Below are 19,014 nucleotides of genomic sequence, written 5' to 3'. Positions count from 1 at the left end.
CTTCCTCTGTGCCCTTTCATAGTGTATGGGCATCAGTATAATACTCAAGACTGTTCATAACTTATTCCTGATTTGACACCTTTTTTTTGATTGTGCATTTTCTGAATGATGGATTTTTCTGTCCCATGTGAGTCATTGCTGGTAATGTGTTGAACCTACTCACAGCCTCCACATCTTCTCCACTGCCCTTTGGATGACCCGTAATTTGAATTCTTTGAAGATTGTGGTGCTCTCTGATCTGCAGTTGTATATAAAGAATCCCCAAAGAATGAAGAAGGTCCCTCTGGATTGAAGTGGTCACCATTCCCTCTCCTCCACACCCCTCCAAAATTGAAACACCAGAAAAATCAGTAACAGATATATGTGGTTACATTTACCACTTAGGTTTCTCTCAATTCAGTTCAAGGTAAACAGCCATCACTTGAAAAAGTTGTAACATCTGCCATATTTGTTTTTATTTCCCTGAAAAGAGTCAGAGAGGGGCTCTCTGTCTTTTGCCTTCACCTTCTCCTTACTGTCAAAAGAGGACTAAAAGCAGTCAATTATGAGAAAGTAACAATTTAAATAAAATGTCCAATTACATAATGTTTCCCTAAATACTTCCCCCTATTTTGACTCTGAAATGGATAGGGGAAAATCAGATACCTAATAATTTGGCAATTTCTTGTTTGTCTGAATACAGGTATGTTTTCAAACATCCCTGTCCCCGTCCACCATCTGTGGTCACAGAGCTGATTCTCTTTGCTATCTCGAAGTAGTGACCTCCTCTTGAGCAACAGCTTTTGACTTCTCTCCTAATGGCTTGTGTTAGCTCCTGGGTCTGGTAGCAAAAGCAATAACAAAGACACACAGATTCCCCCCACCATATACTTACTCTCTCTAATTCTTGTCTCTCTCTCTAGTTCTGTCTCCATCTTTGTCTTTGTCTCTCTCTCTCTCTCTTTCTCTCTCCTCTTAGCCAAAGCTACACCTGGTTAGGGGCTGGGATAGAGAGTAATTATTTAGGGGACTTCTTTTTCCCTCCATGCTCAGAGCCTCTCAAAGGTAGGGTGACCGCTATCCTGGCCATTCTTGTTCTGCTTTCCTGATCCATTAAGTATTTAGAACATCAGTGGACTAATCTTTCAGAGTCACAGCTCTTTATATATGTCCTAAAATTCTTCTCCTTGAATTCTTGAGGGCCCTTTGCAAACCAGAAGAGAAACCCACCTGTCAAACAGCTCAGGTAGCTATACTGATGCTGGGACAAAAGGATCCTCAGAGGCTTTAGGAGTTCCAGGAAATTGTTTTTCTGCACAATGAATTGTTCCCCCACCACCACTCCGCCCCCAACCATGAGCAGCCACTGTGTTCCTTCAGCTCGAAGATCATTTTAATTAGCAACAGCAGCAGGTTTGACTCATTTCCCATTCTATTAGGAAATCAATCCAGGCAGGGGGGAGGGCCAGGACTGCGAGGGCAGTAGTTCCAGTACGACTCACCACAGTAGCTTCCTCAGGAGGAATAATGAGGATGATCCCTTAGAACCAGAGTGATTTATGCTTTGGCCATTCTGGCCTCACTGAAAGAGGTGACTCTGTGTGTGTGTGTGTGTGTGTGTGTGTGTATGTTATGGGGGGGGGGGGGGCTAATTTCCTCTTATATTATAAAGGAAGAATCTGGGGCCTAGGGAGGTATTGGCGACTTGCCCGAGGTTACTTCTAGGAGTAGCATCAAAGCCTGTGCTTCCAGTCTCTTCCTGATGGAAAGAAGCTAGAGTCAAAGGCCTGGCCTTAAAGGAGGGTTACCACAAATGCCTGTGGTTTAAGACAGGCCGGGAAGTTACAGCTGGAGTATTCCCTTGCCAGTCCCCTGCCACAACCAGCTGCAGGTGCCTGCCAAACAGTGGTCTGTGGTTTAAGTTCGCCCCACCATTCCTAAGCTAGTGTCCATGCTTTTTTCCCCTTCTGCTTTGGATTGCTCACCCGGTACCCCCGTGGCTGATTCCTCCATGTTACATTGTGTGTTGACGGCTTCCCTAGCTGGGAAAGGAAGAAGCAGAAATAGGAGTCAGGCCATTTTTCATCCACGTAGCTCCTCAAGGTCTCAGATTAGTAAATTTGTCCCCAAGTGAATTCAATTAAAGCTGCCTAATAAAGGATCTCAGTGAACCTCAGTCATTGATATACCTGAGGCAACTGTTGAAAATGAAAGATGATGAGGGTCTCGTAGCCTTCCTTTGCTCTCCAGTCTCCCTCTCCCTCCTGTGACACCAATCATGTCCTGGTGCTGCCAAGGCCCAGTTTCATGTATAGAGACTAAACAGAGATAAGGTTTCTGCCGGGCTCGGAGTGCCTAGTACCATAAAAGGCAGGGTATGATGGGAGACAGCCAGATTAGCAAGGAGGGATGGGTGAGAGGCAGGCTACCAGGCTTATGCTGTTAGAGCAAAGTGAGATTTAGGCTCTGGGAGTCTTGGATCAGCAAGCTTTGACTGGGTCAAGTGTGCCACCTGGCAGTGATCTGAAGGAACTGCTGCTTTCCATGGATTCTTTTATTGAGTAAACACCTAATCTAGTAACAAAGGCACGAAGGTGGGTAGGGGTGGCTGTTCACATCATTTCTCTGTCCCTTACTGGCCTTGTGACCCTCAGCAAATTACCTAACCTCTTGAAGCCTCAGTTTTCTCATCTGTAAAATGTAAATTATAACAACAATCCCAACCTGATAGGCTTGTCATGATAATAAAACCATAGCTTATTCTCTTTGACTAGTTACATGGCCTCTTATATAATGGATTTTCCAGTCTTTAAAGTGGAGGTGTTCATGCTTGCTTCTCTAAGGACTTACTTTGGAAAGCTTTAAGTGGTATGGAAGTGTGATCCATCCTTCACTGTTGTTACTCCTGGGAGGCAGTGTGGTAGAGTGGTACCATGCTTAAACGTAAAACATAGGCTAATATATTTTAGCAATCGGGGCAACTTCTGTCTCAACCACTTGAATATCAGGGATTACAAATTGGCATCGGAAGGAGTTTTCACACTGGGAGTTCCCTACATTGATGATATAAAGGAAAGATTAATCCTATGAAAGGTTTGGCCAGGACAACACATAGCTACGCCAACCCTTTGGTCCAACTCCTTCTGTGCTGATGCTATTTCCTCCTCATATTGTCTCTGGACAGTCTAGTACAATAGAAAGGATGCTGGATGTATAACTGGGTTTGAATCCCCAGCTTTGATACCTATTAGCAACAGAACAGGCTTGGTTTCTTGGAAGTGAGAGACAGGACACCAAAAGTAGCTCTCAGGAAGCCCCCCCCCCCCCCCCGCCCCAACCCTCATTATATTTCAGTTTCAACAGTTGCCTCAGCTCTATCAGTGACTCGGGATAACTGAGCAGATTTCGTACCTCACAAAATCACATCATATCTGAGTGATTTAGTCCAACCTAGACCAGAATAAGAATCCCCCTCTAAGTAGTTGTCATCCAGCTTTGACTCAAAGGCCTCCAGGGAAGTCGGCTCTTCCAGAACAGTCCCTACCACTTTTGTAGAGCTCAGTTAGGATTTTCCTGACAGCAAGCCTAAGTCTGCCTCTTGGAATCTTCCTTCCTGGTTCTACCTTCTGGGCTAAAACAATAAATCAAATGCTTCTTTCATATGACAGCCCTTTGTATACATGAAGACAGATCTCACATCCCATCTAGCTCTTCTCTCCTCCATAATAAACATGCCCATTTCCTCCAACCAACCTTTCTATGACATGACTCTCCTGACTGATGCAGTCTATTAATGTCCTTCCCCAAAATCCAGTTCTCCAAATGTTGTCTGACCAGGACAGAGCACAGTAAAAGTTCCCCTCTTGTCTCTAGCAAGGACGTCTCTCAATGTGGTTGGAGCTCACTAGGGTTTTGACTGCTGTATCGCACTATTAACATCTAACAGAGATAAGAAGACACATTCAGTACAAGAATGTGGTTCTTAAAGAATTACCTAACTTTTTAGTGACCTAGAAACTCTTGAGAAAAGTTGCAAAGTGAGTACTGAGTTCCCTAGTAAATGAGATTCCCAAACAAAAAGAATATGTAGTAAGCCTCATATTGAAGGCAGTTAGGTGGCATAATGAATAAGGCACTAGACCTGAGTTCAAATCCAGAATCAGGCACTGACTAGTGGTATAATCCTGGGCAAGTCACCTAGTCGTTGTCTGCCTCAATTTCCTCCTCTGTAAAAATAAGGATAATAATGACATTAACCTCTCAGAGTTGGGAGGATAAAATGAGATTTTTTTTTGTAAAATGTGTTGAGAAACTTTAGGTGATATATAACTGATTGCAAAACATGATGCTTCTTCCCCAACTTGTTGTTCTGAAGGTGATTTTTTAAAACCTACGTGAAAGCCTTTACATTTGTCCACATTAGATTGTATTAGATTCAGCCTGAGGTTCAACTAAGTCAAAATCTTTTTGGATCCTGACAGATGTCAGAGTTAGTTTTCCTGTATAGCTTTGTGTCATCTTCATAGTTGATAAGCATGCTATCTATTCCTTTGGCCAAATCACCGATAAAAGGATAAACAACACTCAGTGATAGATCCCTGGAGTACTTCACTATAAACTTCCTTCCAAGTTGTCATCTCATTCCAAATCCACCAGATTGTCTGGCAGAATGGCATTAGAAACTGCAAAATGAAGGTAACTCTAAAATGAAGGTAAACTACATCTAAAGTATTCCCTAGTCTACTAACACACTAACCCTGTCAGCAAAGGAATGAGATGGGGCAGCAAGGTGGCATTGCAGTGGATAGAGTATCAACCCTGGAGTCAGGAGGACCTGCATTCAAATGTGGCCTCAGATACTAGACACTTAGCTGTGTCATGACCTTGGGTGATTCATTAACCCCAATTGCAACAACAAAAAAAAGGAAGGGGGGACACATCATATTATTTTATGAGAATCTATTCTTTTTTGTCATTAAATATTTTATGTATTTTATCAATTAATGCAATGGTAGTTTTCAAGAATTTTTTTGGAAGGTTTTGAATTTTACATTTTTCTCCATCCCTTCCCCTTCCCCTTCCCCCTGAGGATCTACTCTTTTTTATTTTAAGAAATATTTTATTTATTTTGAATTTTACAATTCCCCCCCAATCTTGCTTCCCTCCCCCATCCCCCACAGGAGGCAGTCTGTTAGTCTTTCCGTTGTTTCCATGGTATACCTTGATCTAAATTGAATGTGATGAGTGAGAAATCATATCCTTAAGGAAGAAAAATAACCTCTTGATAAAAAATAAACTACTGATCTATCGTTTACACTTTCCATTTTGACAACGGAGGCATTCTTTTGTCCTTTCTAGTTCTGTGGAACCCTCTTTCTCTCTCCATGTTCTCTCAAAGATCAACTGCCAGTTGTCCCACAGACTTGAGGCCTTAAAATTGCCAAGGGCAACTTGGTTTCTTTCCCATTTTAACTTGTCTTTCAACTGTCTCAGTCATTTTCAATTGATCCTTTCCATCCCAAAGATTAGTCCCTTTAAATTGGAATAGAAAACAAAAACTCGGGTAGGGTGAAAAATACTTAGCCCTCTCTTTGTCATCAGATATCATCTCATTTGGGGATCCTGCATAGTGAGTAACTTTGTTCTTAGATCCTCCTGGTTTCCCCAGATATTTTGAAAGTCCCTTTCCATTATCTTTACCCTCCTCATTTAAACTTATTCCAAATTTTAGCACTCCTGGTGCTCCTTTTCCTCAATGGTCATGCTTTTCTGTCAGGCTTTTCTTCTTTTCACCTTTTCAAATTTATGTACTTGAATTTCCTGTAATCCAATTTAGAATCTAGGGGTTCCTCATCTAGGGTTCATCAATTCTTTTAGAAAATATTTTGTTAACTGTATTTCTATATGATCATTTTCTTTTTAATCCTAAATATTTTATTTTATACATTCAAAAACATTCAGAGAAAGTAAGGAGGTATCTATAGGATTACATCATAAGGGTCCAGGATACAAAAAAGGTGGAGAAGTCCTGATTCAGACAATTTATGTGTTTTTCACTTATCAAAATTGTTTTTCTTTTTGTCCTCATATTTCCATTCTTGAGAACACCATTCCTCTTGGGTTGACTCAGCCTGTGGCATTTTATTCCATAGGATTCTACCTAGCCTTCTTCTGATCCCTTTGGAATTTGCTTTTCTTAAACACTCAAGAAGAGTGACTGTTTCCCTTCAATTTTAAGATTTTTATCACAATAACCAACTCTACCATTTCTACATCATCAAACTCAATCCCCAAATCCTACCTCCCTCACACACTTGTAAACTTTAAAATGTTCGAAAAAGATAATATGCTGGTTATTTTAAAGGAATCATATATCATTTGTCCTCCAGAGACTCCATTGGGTCAGACCCTGGACAAGGGTTTATGGCTCACTGGAGGGGGGTCTCCCCCTTAGTGATGGCAAACTCACCGTCTTGTGTATCTTAGGCCTGAGTTGGGGTCCTAGCTTTGCCCCCCTACTCCATACCATCTGATTGCAAACCATTTCTTCACTCTTTACTGGGTTGCTATAGGGATTATATGATCTACATATTGCCTTCCTTCCAGACACAGTGACGAAAGCAGAGCCAGCTCACCTACCAGAGTTGTGCTTATAAGGACTGCTGTGTCTGAAGACAAAATTCCCCTTGGGCCCTAGGAAAATAAGGTACTTTATCCTCCCTCACATTATTCATTTGTCAAGGGCAGGCTGTCCTGCCCTCTAGTAATTACTAGTCTCCATTTTCCTCTCATTCTTTAGTGCTTGGCACTAAAACTGATGGCGTGGGGAGTCAATCCCTGCCCTTTCCACTGAGCCACTTAACAGAGACGCCAGGACAAGGCCAGCTTGCCCCAGGAGAAGGCTGATTGAAGGAGCCAGAATTTTCTATGATGTTTCATTCCTTTTTTGCCCTTTCTTTTTGATTTAGCTCTTACTTATCTTGAACCCAGTGAGTTGTGGCTCCAGCTGAGACACAACTGGGAAAAGTACAGAAATGTCCTCAGAGGGAACACTGATCAGGATAGTGAGAACACAGCCACCATCTGAGACACGGCTGGCACCATTGCCCACAGTTAACACATCCCTAGGGTCTTTTACAGGTACACAATGAGTGACTCCATGGGGCTGGGAACACTATGCCTTCTACAGTGCAAGGCCAGTAGAATGGCATTTCCAAGCAGGCAGGGACGGTTTTCATATTTTGTCACTGTATTTGCTAACATCTAGCAAAGTGCTTTGAGCTCTAAGAGGCTCTTGATAACTTTCCAACATTAGAACAGTAGAAAGAGAACTGGATTGACAGCTATGGGAGCTGAATTTGTTCCCCTTAACCACCTGATTGACCTTGGACAGGTTGGTTACTTCACCTCTCAGGGGCCTCAGTTTCCTTATCTGTCAAATAAGGAGGTTGAATGGAATGACTTCAAAGGTCCTTCCAGCTAGAAATCTATGATCCTGCTAATTAAATTAACTGGATGATGAACTTAGTATGACATTTCTGGTATTTTTAGCTTCTTCTGTGTGTAAAGACACTGTCTTCTAATGGCTGCTTATCATTCTCTGAAAGTTATACTATCTTAGAGACTTTTCCCTTCATTATTCATTACTAACATTCCTTGCAATCTGAGATTTTACCCTGTCTTCTGTCTGGGAACATCACATGATGGGGAGGTCTCCCAAGTCTCAGTATTCTAATCTGTCCTCTTCCCTCCAGTTACGTTGAAAGGATAGAGGCTTACAGGTGGTTGTTGGAACTATACAGAGATAAATAAACCCTAGTCTCTACCCTCAGGGAACTTACAGTCTAGTGATTTTGATGATGTTGATATTTTTTTCCTTCCTTCTTGAAGAAGACCAAAAATCAGGGAGATGATGCCATGACCAAGCACATGAATTGGATTTGAATGAGGGGGGGATTGGGTTAAGTCGCTAGCCTCACTTTCTCCTCCAGAACCATCTGAGTCCAGTGGCCAGATATGGATCTGAACAATGAGAGATAACCCTGGATATGAGGCAATCGGGGTGAAGTGACTTGTCCAAGGTCACAGCTAGTAGCGTCAACTGTCTGAGTCCAGATTTGAACTCAGATTCTCCTGACTCCAGGGTCACTTAACTGCCCTGTATGGTTTAGTAAAAGAGACAAGATTCAGAAATATCTCCAATGAAAGGTGGGATGTAATCAAAATTAATCGAAGCATTAGCAATGATCTAAGGAGGAAGAAAGATCAGGGGAGTCATTTGAACCTGCCTTTGAAGAAGGTATAATATTTCAACAAATAAAAATGAATAGGGGAGTATCGTGGTGTTTTGGGGAGGAAGTATGAACAAAGGGAAAAGGTTGGGGGCTGCATGAAGGGAACTATAAGTTCCCTTGATAATTAGAGTATAAGAGGTACCAAAGTATAGCTGCTGGAGGTAATACTCATAGCCAAGCACCTATGTTTGAATAGTCTCAGACATTAGCTGTGTTACCTTGGGCAAGTCACTTAACATCTCTGGGTTTTCTCAGTCCATTTATCAAGCAACATTTAAGTGGAAAGCAGTATGCTAAGTGCTAAGGATATGGAGAAAGGTAAAAACAATAGTTCCCTGTCCTTGAGGAGCTAACAGTCTAATACAGAAGACAACAGGCAACAATTATGTATAAATTTATACACAGATAAACTGGAAATAATCAGCTGAGGAAAAGCATTTCGATTAAGAAAGAACAAGGAAGGTACCCTGTAGAAGAGAGAATTTAAACTAGAACTATAAGGAAGCCAGGAAAGTCAGGAGGTTGAGATTAGTAGGAAGAACATTCTGGGGAAATGACCACAGTAGGGAGATGAAGGTTCTTGGTGACAAATCAAGGAGGTCTGTGTAACCTCATCTCAAAGTTAGAGGAAAACCCCAAGTATGGGGTATGAAAGGACTAGAAAGATGAGGGGCAGGTTTTGAAGGACTTTGAATGCTAAATAGGGATTTCTGTTTGATCCTGGATGGGATAGAGAGCCATTAGAGTTTGAGTGACATGGTCAGAGATGCACTTTATGAAGTTTACTTTTAATTTTATTTATTTAAGGCATTGGTATTAAGAGTGACTTGCCCAAGGTCACATAGGTAAGCACTTATTAAGTGTATGAGGTTGGATTTAAACTCAGGTTCTCCTAAATCCAGGTGCCTCTCTTTCGTTTTATTTATTTATTTGTTTGTTTGTTTATTTGCTTAAGGCAATGGGGTTAAGTGACTTGCCCAAGATCACACAGCTAGGTAATTATTAGGTGTCTAAGGTCTGACTTGTACTCAGATCCTCCTGACTCCAGGACTGGTGCTGTAGCCACTGAGCCACCTAGCTGACCCCCTTTTTTCTGAACTTCCTTCCTTTCTTCTTTTGTTTCTCCTTCCTTCTTCCTCCTTTCCTTCCTCCCTCCCTCTCTTCCTTCCCTTCCCTCCCTCCCTCCCTCAAAAAAGAGAATATATTGGAGTGGGAAAAGACTTGAGGCAGGATGACCCACCCAAAATAGTCCAGACAGGAGGCATTGAGGGCCTTCACTGGAGTAATGATAGTATCAGGGGAGAGAAGAGGAAGTCTAAAAATATTACTGCAGTTAAAATCAATAGGTCTTGGTAACAGATTGGCTATGGTAGGAAGGGGTTTTACAAAGAGTATGAGGAATCTAAGATGACTCCTAGGTTTCAAGGCCAGGTAATTGGAAAGATAGTGGTGCCTGTGACCACAATAGGGCAGTTTAGAAGAGGGAAGGCTTTGAAAGGAAAGATAAGGAGAGTTTGGTTTTGGATATATTGAGCTCAAGATGGCTAAAAGGCAGTTGGAGATGCAAGACTGGAGGTCAGCAAGAAGGTTAGGCCTAGGTAAGTAGATTTGAGAGTCATCAGCAGAGAGATGATAACGGAATCTATGGCAGCTCATGAGTTCACCGAGGGAGAAGAGAAGAGGGCCTAGGACAGAGGCCATTGAGAAGTTGTCTCCATTGAGAAGATAGTGAGAGGTAGAGGCACCAACTGTAAATGGTCTTAAAGAGGTTAGGCCATTAAAAAGGAGGAGAGAAGTGGAGCAATAGCTAGTAGGAATAGAAGGGTGAAGTGACTTTTCTGAGAATGGGAGAGAAAGTAACGTATTTTTAGGCAATAGGGAAGAAGCCAAGCGAGAGGGAGGGAATGAAGATAAGTGAGAAAGTAGGGATGGTTTCACTCACTGTCTCTCTCTCTGCCTAACATCTGTTTGTCTCTCTATCTCCATCTCCATCTCTATTTCCAGTTTTTTCTCTCTGGCAATTTGCCAGTCTTTACATTGTTCCCATGGTATACATTGATCCAAATTGAGTGTGATGAGAGAGAAATCATATCCTTAAGGAAGAAAGATAATGTATAAGAGATAGCAAGATCACACAATAAGATAGCAGGTTTTCTCCTAAATTAAAGGTCATAGTCCTTGGTCTTTGTTGAAACTCCACTGTTCTTTCTCTGGATACAGATGGTGTTTTCAATTGCAGACAGTCCCAAATTGTCCCTGACTGTTGCACTGATGGAATGAGCAAGTCCATCATTGTTGATCATCACCCCTATGTTGCTGTTAGGGTGTACAGTGTTTTTCTGGTTCTGTTCATCTCACTCAGAAACAGTTCTTGTCATTCCTCCAGGCTTCCCTGAATTCCCGTCCCTCCTGGTTTCTAATAGAACAATAGTGTTCCATGACATACATTGAGCACAGTTTGCTAAGCTATTCTCCAATTGAAGGACATTTACTTGATTTCCAATTCTTTGCCACCACAAACAGGGCTGCTATGACTATTTTTGTACAAGTGATATTTTTATGTTTTTACCCTTTTTTCATCATCTCTTCAGGGTATAGGCCTGGTAGTGGTATTGTTGGATCAAAGGGGATGCACATTTTTGTTGCCCTTGGGGGCAGTTCCAAACTGCTCTCCATAAAGATTGGATGAGTTCACAGCTCCACCAACAATGTATTAGTGTCCCATTTTTCCCACATCCCCTCCAACATTGATCATTTCCCCTTTTAATCATATTTTCAATCTGATAGGTATGGGGCAGTACCTCAGTGTTGTTTTAATTTGCATTTCTCTAATCAATAATTATTGAGAGCATTTTTATATGACTATAGATTGTTTTAACTTCTTCATTTGATAATGCCCCTTTCGTATCCTTTGACCATTTATCAACTGGGAATTGCCGCCTTGTAGTCTTATAGATTTGACTCAATTCTGTATATATATTTGAAATGAATCCTTTATCAAACCCTAGCAGTAAAAATTGTTTCCCAACTTTCTCCATTCCTTTAAATCATGGTTCCGTTGGTTTTATTTGTGCAAAATCTTTTCAATTTAATGTAATCAAAATTATCCATTTTCCATTTTATAATGTTCTCTTCTCTTCTTTGGTCATAAACTTCTCCTCTTTCCATAGATCTGACAGACTTTTCCTAGTTCTTCTAATTGGCTTATGGTATCATTTTTTTATGTCAAAAATGTCAAAATCCTGCACCCATTTCGAATATTTCTTGGTATTGGGTGTGAGATACTTATCTATACCTAGTTTCTGCCATATTGCCTTCAATTTTCCCAGACGTTTTTGTCACTGAGTGAGTTCTTATCCTAGAACCTGGAGTCTTTGAATTTATCAAACTCTCTATAGTCAATTTCTTTTGCACCTAGTCTATTCCACTGATCCACCACTATCTCTTATCCAGTACTGAGCAATTTTGATACCTGATGCTTTATAATACAATTTTAGGTCTGCTGTGATTAAGATACCTTCCTTTGTGTCTTTGTCATTAATTCCCTTGATATTCTTGACCTTTTGTTCCTTCCATATAAATGTTGTTACTATTTTTTATAATTCACTAGAGTAATTTGTCGGTTATTTGATTGGTATGGTACTACTGAATAAGATGTAGAGTTAGTGAGGAGGGGAATGTACTTTGAATATGTTGGGAAATTTTGAGATATGAAAACAAAGAATTCTATAGTTTTTATATATTTCAAAAATTTTACATGAAGTATAGCAAGGATGGACTCAGTGTTTGAGTTGGCTTTCAGAAGCTAGAGTTAAGTTTAGGTTTAGTGTTAGAATTTAGGGCTAAGGATAGCCTTGGGGGTAGGATTAGGGTTAGAGTTAAAGTTAGGGTTAGTATTAGGATTAGGGTTAAGAGTTAGGGTTTGATTTAGCATTTGATTTATGATTAGAATTTGGAGTCCAGATGTGAATTTAGTATTAGGAATAGGGTTAGGTTTAGTGTTAGCTTTATGTTTGGGGTTAGTATTATTGTTAGTGTTAAAATTAATGTTGGGGCAGCTACATGGCGCAATGGATAGAGCACCAGTCCTGGAGTCAGGAGTACCTGAGTTCAAATGTGACCTCAGATACTTAATAATTACCTAGGTGTCTGGCCTTGGGCAAGCCACTTGACCCCATGTGCCTTGAAAAATCCTAAAAAAAAAAATAATAGAATTAATGTTTAGGTTTAGAGTTTATGTTTAAGTTATGCTATTAGGTTTGTGTTTTGCTTAAGTTTCAGTTTAGCTTTAGTGTTAGAGTTAGAGTTTGGGTTTAGGGTAAGAATTAGTAGGCAGAAGTCATTTAGTGTTAGTGTCCTGATGAGAAATGTTTCTCTTCACTCCTGGACTTACCAACATTCCTTCTGAATCTCAGTTTGTTCATTTTGCTTAATTGTGTTTTCCCTTCCTTCTCCATGTTTTCAAGGGTGCTCAAATGTTTTGGGCAATGTGGGGATATCAAATAAAAAAAAATCACAGTTATATGAGTTGCAGTAAGGATTGGCTCAATGTGTGACCTGTCTTTCCACGTAGTCCTTGGCTTCAATTGGCCAGACACAGAACTGCTTTTTCTTTCCTGCCTTGTAAACTACTGCCTCTCCAAGAAGAAGTTGTCATTTAGGTTGCTTGGAGAACCCAACTCATTATTACATCTCCTATAAGCCTGATTCCTCTCCCTCAGGAAAGAGAAGTCAGTATAGGTTTGTCTTATCTCTCATATATTTGATTTTTGCAAGGCAATAGAGTTAAGTGACTTGCCCAGATTCACACAGCTAGGTAATTATTAAGTGTCTGAGGTAAGATTTGAACTCAAGTTCTCCTGCCTCCAGGGGTGGTGCTCTACCCACTGCCCTACCTGGCTGCCCCGATCTCTCATTTATTGCAGAATTTTAGCTTAGGGATAGAGTTAGGGTTTAGATTAGGGTTTTGGCCAGAAATTAGGGTTAAGATTAAAGTTAGAGTTGGAGTTTTGGTTTAGAGTTAGTTTTGAATTCAAGGTTAGGGTTAGCTTTAGAGTTTAGGGTTAGGAATAGATCTAGGGTTAGAGATAGGGTTTGAATTAGGTTTAGGGCTAGGGCTAGAGTTAGAGTCAGGAGTCAATATTAGGGATAGGAATAGAGTTAGGGTTAGTATTTGTGTTGGAGTTGAGAGTTAGGGTATATCACTCTCATTTTTCATCCTAATTTTTCCTCTCCCTCCATCTCTTGATTTTTCAAAATCTTTTTTGAGCTCTTCCATAGCCTGAGACCAATTCATAGTTTTCTTGGAGGTTTTGGATTCAGAAGTTTTGACTTTGTTATATTCTGAATGTGTATTTTTATCCTTCATGGGACCCAAAGTTTGTCTATGGTCTGTTTTTTCTTCTTCTGTTGTTTGCTCATTTCTCTAGCCTATGACTTAATTTTAATTTTAATAAATTTAGTTATTTAATCTTTGTTAAGATGGGGCTCTCCTTCCAGGGTAGAAAGTGCACTGTATCTAAGCTTTTGAGGGGTTTTGTAGCTGTTTTCAGAGACATTCCCCTAGGAACCTGCAAGTTCTCAATTTCTCTTGTGAGAGGTCTAATGACAAAGTATGACTATTCTCCTGGCCTGTGCTCTGTTCTGTGGGTGAGCCCACATGTGTCCCTGCTCTGCTGCAGGCCATGAGCTCTGTTATCTTTCTACTCCTCTTCCTGAGACTGGGGTCCCAAACTGCACCTGAATCTGAGTATGGGTGAAGCAAGAGAGTCCTGCCTCAGGGATAGCAAAGAAACTTCTGCAATTTTTCCCCAGCCCCCTTACTGTCCTTGGGCTGAACATTCTGGAAGCAGCTGCTGGGTATATCGCCAGGCCTTCTCCTGGTCCCCAGGGTCTGAGTCTGTACTGGACTGAGTTCTATTCTCACTCTTGTGAGAGATTTTATGCTTATCTTGGCAATCCCTGGGCTGAGAGTCTGGAAACCACCACTGCTGCCACAGACCCAAACACCCCGGAGCCCAGACACCCAATGGTCTATTCTTGGATGACTGGAACTAGTTGGCTCAAATGAAGCCCAGGCTGCACTGAGGGCCCTTTCTAACCCTGGAGTAAGAGACCCTTGCCACAGATCTTCCAAATTGTCTTGGACTGTAAAATTGTTTCACTCAGTCTTTGTATGGTTCTGCCACTTTGTAGGGTTCTGCCACTAAAATTTCATTAGAGTCACTATTTAAAAAGATTTGGAGTGGTCTGGAAGAGAGCTTAAGGGAGTTCTTGTCTTTACTTCATCATCTTGGCTCCACCCTATTCCTTCTTTCCCAAATGCCTTAAGATATCACCCTTTATATCTAAATCCTGTACCCATTTCCAGCTTATCTTGGTATTGGGGGTGAGACGTTAGTCTGTGCCTAGTTTCTGCCATACTATCTTCCCCTTTTCCTAGCAGATTTTATCAAAGAGTGAGTTCTTATCCCAGATGCTAGATTCTTTGGGTTTATCAATCTACAGATTATTATAGTCATTTGCTACTGGTTCTTTTAACCTAATCTATTCCACTGACCTATCTCTTTGCCTGTACCAGTTTTGATGCCTGATGTTTTATAACATAATTTTAAATCTGATATAGTTTAACTACCTTCTTTTGCATTTTTTCATTGTTTCCCTTGCTATTTTTGATCTTTTGTTCCTTCATATGAATCTAGCTACTATTTGATAAAGTTCAATAAAGTAATTTTTATTAATTTGATTGCTATGATGCTGAATAAGTGTTGGGATATTGAGGAGAGGGGAATGTACTTCCAGAATATTGGGAAATATGTGGATATAAAAACAAAAGTGTTCTATAATTTTAAAAATAATTCACAATTATTGTATGAGGTTGCATGAAGGATGGTCAGTATTTGCCCTAAACTGCCAGCTTTCTAAATTTAGGGTTAGAGTTAGGGTTAGATTTAGAACTTAGGGTATGCATTAGAGTTTACAGTTTGGGATAGGATTAGGGTTAGGGTTAGGGTTAGAGTTAGGATTAATTTTAGTGTTTGGGTTAGGGTTAATGTTAGCACTAGTTTTAGTGTTATTGTTATGGTTTTACAGTTAGAGTTAGGGTTGGAGTATTAGTTTAAGGTTAGATTCGGTAGGTTGGAATCTTTAGGGTTCCTTTCCTGATGGAGAAGGTTTCTCCCCATTCCTGCATAGAGGATGAACCTCAGATGCTTTTTTCATTTCACCAATTTTGTTTTACTCCCATCCCCCAGTTATTCTTGGGTGACCCAAACAAGGGAGTTGTTCTTTGAATATATTGAAAAATGTGTGATAAAAAAGTGTTCCATAATTTTTGTAAATTTAACAATTATTATATTAGGTGCACTAAGAATTTGCTTAGTGTGTTACTTTGTTTTCCCTGTAATCCCTTTGCTCCAATTGCTACAAATCCAGGCCTCCTTTTCCTTTCTTGCCTTCCAAACTGCTGCCACTCAAGGAAGAGTATCTGTTGCTGCCATTTGCCAAATTGGAGGGCCCAACCCACTCTCACATGTCCTCCCAGACTGAATCATCTCCCTCAGGCAAGCGAAACAGAGAAGTGACTGATGGTTTGTCTGATCTCTTACATTTTTCCAAATTTCAGTTTATGGTTAGGGTATGTTTAGGATTAGGGTTAGGTTTAGAGTTTAGGGTTGGGGTACAGTTAGGGTTAGATTTCAGGGTTGGTATGAAGGTTAGCTTAGTGTTTATTGTTAGAGATAGACTTAGGGTTAGGGTTTCAGTTAGGGTTAGGGTTATAGTCAGAGTTGGGGGTTGGTAGGTGAATTTAGGATTAGGCATAGGATTAGTTTTAGAGTTTAGGGTTAGGATAAAGTTTAGAGTTAGGATTAGTGATAGAGTTAAGTTTAAGGTTAGTGTTAGGTCAGTGTTTAATGTTATGGTTAGACCTTTAGGGTTATGATTAAAGTTTTTTGGGGGGAGTTAGAATTAGAATTGCTACATAGGAGTCATTTACGGTTAGTGTCCTGATGGAGAAATTTTTGCTGCATTCCTGCACTGAGTCTGAACTTCAGATAGTTTATTTTTTGCTGAATTATATTTTTCCTCTCTTCCCCATTTTTTCTAGGTAGGTCTGCCAGAGAGGAGGGAAATTATAGACATATAAAAGCAAAAGACTTTCCTAAGTTTTAAATATTTCATTCTTACTATACAAGGTGCAGGAAGGATGAACTCAGTGTGTGACTTGGCTTTCTACATAGTCCTTGGAATCTAGTTACTCCAGAAACAACCCTCCTTTTCCCTTCTCTCCTTCCAAAGTTCTGGGCCTCCAGGGCTGTCATTTTGTGGCTTAAAGGGTCCAACCCACCCTTACCCCTGTGCCTGGTTGATTTATGTGCTTCAGGTAAGTGGAACAGAGAAGTGACTGATTAGTTGGAGTATTGGCTTAGGGTTAGGGTTAGGATTTTAGGGTGATGTTTCAGGTTTAGAGTTTAGGCTTAGAGTAGATTAGGGTTGGGGTCGGATGTGAACTTTAGGCTTATTGTTAGGATTACTGTTAGAGTTTATGGTTAGAGTTATAGTTGACTTTAGGTTTCATGTTAGCATTAGGGTAAGGGTTAAGATTTCAGATTTAGTGTTTGGGTTAGGATTTTATGGTTAGTGTTTGGGTTAGGTTAGTGTTTAGGTGTAGGGGTCAGGATTTTAGGTTTGGTTTTTTGGTTTGGGCTTAGTGTTAAAGTTAGGGTTACAGTTAGAGATAGCAGGTGATTCAGCAGTTAGGGTTAGCTTTGGGTTAGGATTAGGTTTAAGGTTAGGGTTATCTTTAGAATTTATGGTTAGGGTTAAGGTTAATTTTAGAGTTTAAGATTAGCGGTAGGCTTATTGCTAGTGTTTAAGGTTAGGATTACTATTTGGGGGGTTGGTCTTGGATTACAGTTACCAATGGAATGAAACGGGGTTGTGTCTCACTGAGGATGAACATGACATCAAAGTCAGCTCCCATATTAATGGTAATTTCTTTGACTTGAAATAGTTACAAGTCAAGACCAAAGTGGAAGGATTCTTTGTGCATGATCTTTTTGCAGATGATTGTACTCTCAATGCAGCCTCTGAAGCTGAGATGCAACAAAGTATGGGATTAATACTCTGCTGCTTGTGCTCATTTTAGCCTAATAATTAACACCTAGAAACCACAAGTGCTCCATCAGTCAGTACCACACCATCCATATGTGGAACCATCGATTACACAAATAGAGAAGTTTTGAATACTGTGGCAATGTCCTTTCCAGGAAGGCACACATTGATAGTGAGATTGACACACACATTGCCAGAGCTAGCTAGCACAGTGTTTGGGGTACTCAAAAAGAAAGTGTGTGAGAGAAGAGGTATTAGATTGACTACCAAACTAAAGATCTATAGAGTCATTGTTGACCTCATTGCTGTATGCCCATGACACCTGGACAGTCTACCAGCACCATGCCAGGAAATTGAATCATTTCCATTTAAATTGTCTTAGGAAGATTCTGAAGATCACTTGGTAGGAGAAGATACCAGGCATTGAGGACCTTTCTCTAGATAAACTGCCTGGCATTCAAATGTCACTACAGAGAACGTGACTATGATGGGCTGCCCACATTGTTTGAATGCCAAACCTACACTTGCCAGAAAGACTATTTTTTGGAGAACTCACACAGGGCAAGTGCTCACAAGAGGTTCAGAAGGAGCCATACAAGGACACCCTGAGAGTCTCTCTTAAGAACTTTAGAATTCATTGTGCAGCATGATAGGAGACACTGGCACAGGACCACCCAGCATGGCATGGCCCTATCAAAGAGGGTGCAGCTCCCTATGAACAAGGCAGAATTGCTGCAGATCAAAAGAAAAGTGAGATATGTAAGTTTAGAGTATACACCCTAGGTGTTTACATGGACTATTTGTGCCAGACCTACGATAGAACACTCCAAGCTCATATTGGTCTGATCAGCCAGCAGGACAAACTGTAAATCATCTCTAACATAGTGATGCTATTTTGATCTTCTCCCATAAGGGAGTACAAGAACCAACCAACCAGAGTTATGGTTTCATGTTATGATTAGGTTAACCTTAAAGTTTAGGATCAGGGTTAAGGTTAAGGTTAGAGTTTAGGGTTAGGTTGAGGATTACAGTTGAGGTTTTCAGGTTACAGTTAGGGTTAAACATTATGGTTAGGGTTAAGGTTAGGATTAGGTTTAGGGTCAGAGTTTGCTTTCAGATTAGAGATAGGGTTATTGTTAGAGTTCAGATTAGGGTTATGCTTTAGTTTTAGGGTTAGGATTAGGATTTTGGTTAGAGTATAGGTCTATCATTAGGGTAAGAGTGAGGGTTAGGATTATGAAAATTTAGTATTATTTTTATGGTGAAAGTTAGAGTTAGGTTTAGTTTTAGGGTTTGAAATGGTAGATGAGAGTCATTTAAATTTAGTTTCCTGATGGAGAAAGTTTCGCTACAAACCTTCGTAGAAGCTGAATCTCAGATTGCTTTATTCATTTTGCTGAATTTCATTTTCCCTCCATTCCCCATGTATTCTAGGGTGAATAGAGAGGAGATGATTTTACTTTGATATATATAATATATATATATATATATATATATATATATATATATATATATATATAGCATTATAGCGATGGAAAGACAAAAGAGCTCTATAATTTTTTTAAAAATTTCATTAGTATTGTATTAGGTGCATGAAGGATGGGCTTGGTATATGACCTGCCTTCTC

This window comes from Macrotis lagotis, chromosome X (assembly GCF_037893015.1).
Source record: "Macrotis lagotis isolate mMagLag1 chromosome X, bilby.v1.9.chrom.fasta, whole genome shotgun sequence".
Classification (NCBI taxonomy): Eukaryota; Metazoa; Chordata; class Mammalia; order Peramelemorphia; family Peramelidae; genus Macrotis; species Macrotis lagotis.
This window is presented reverse-complemented; position numbering follows the sequence as displayed.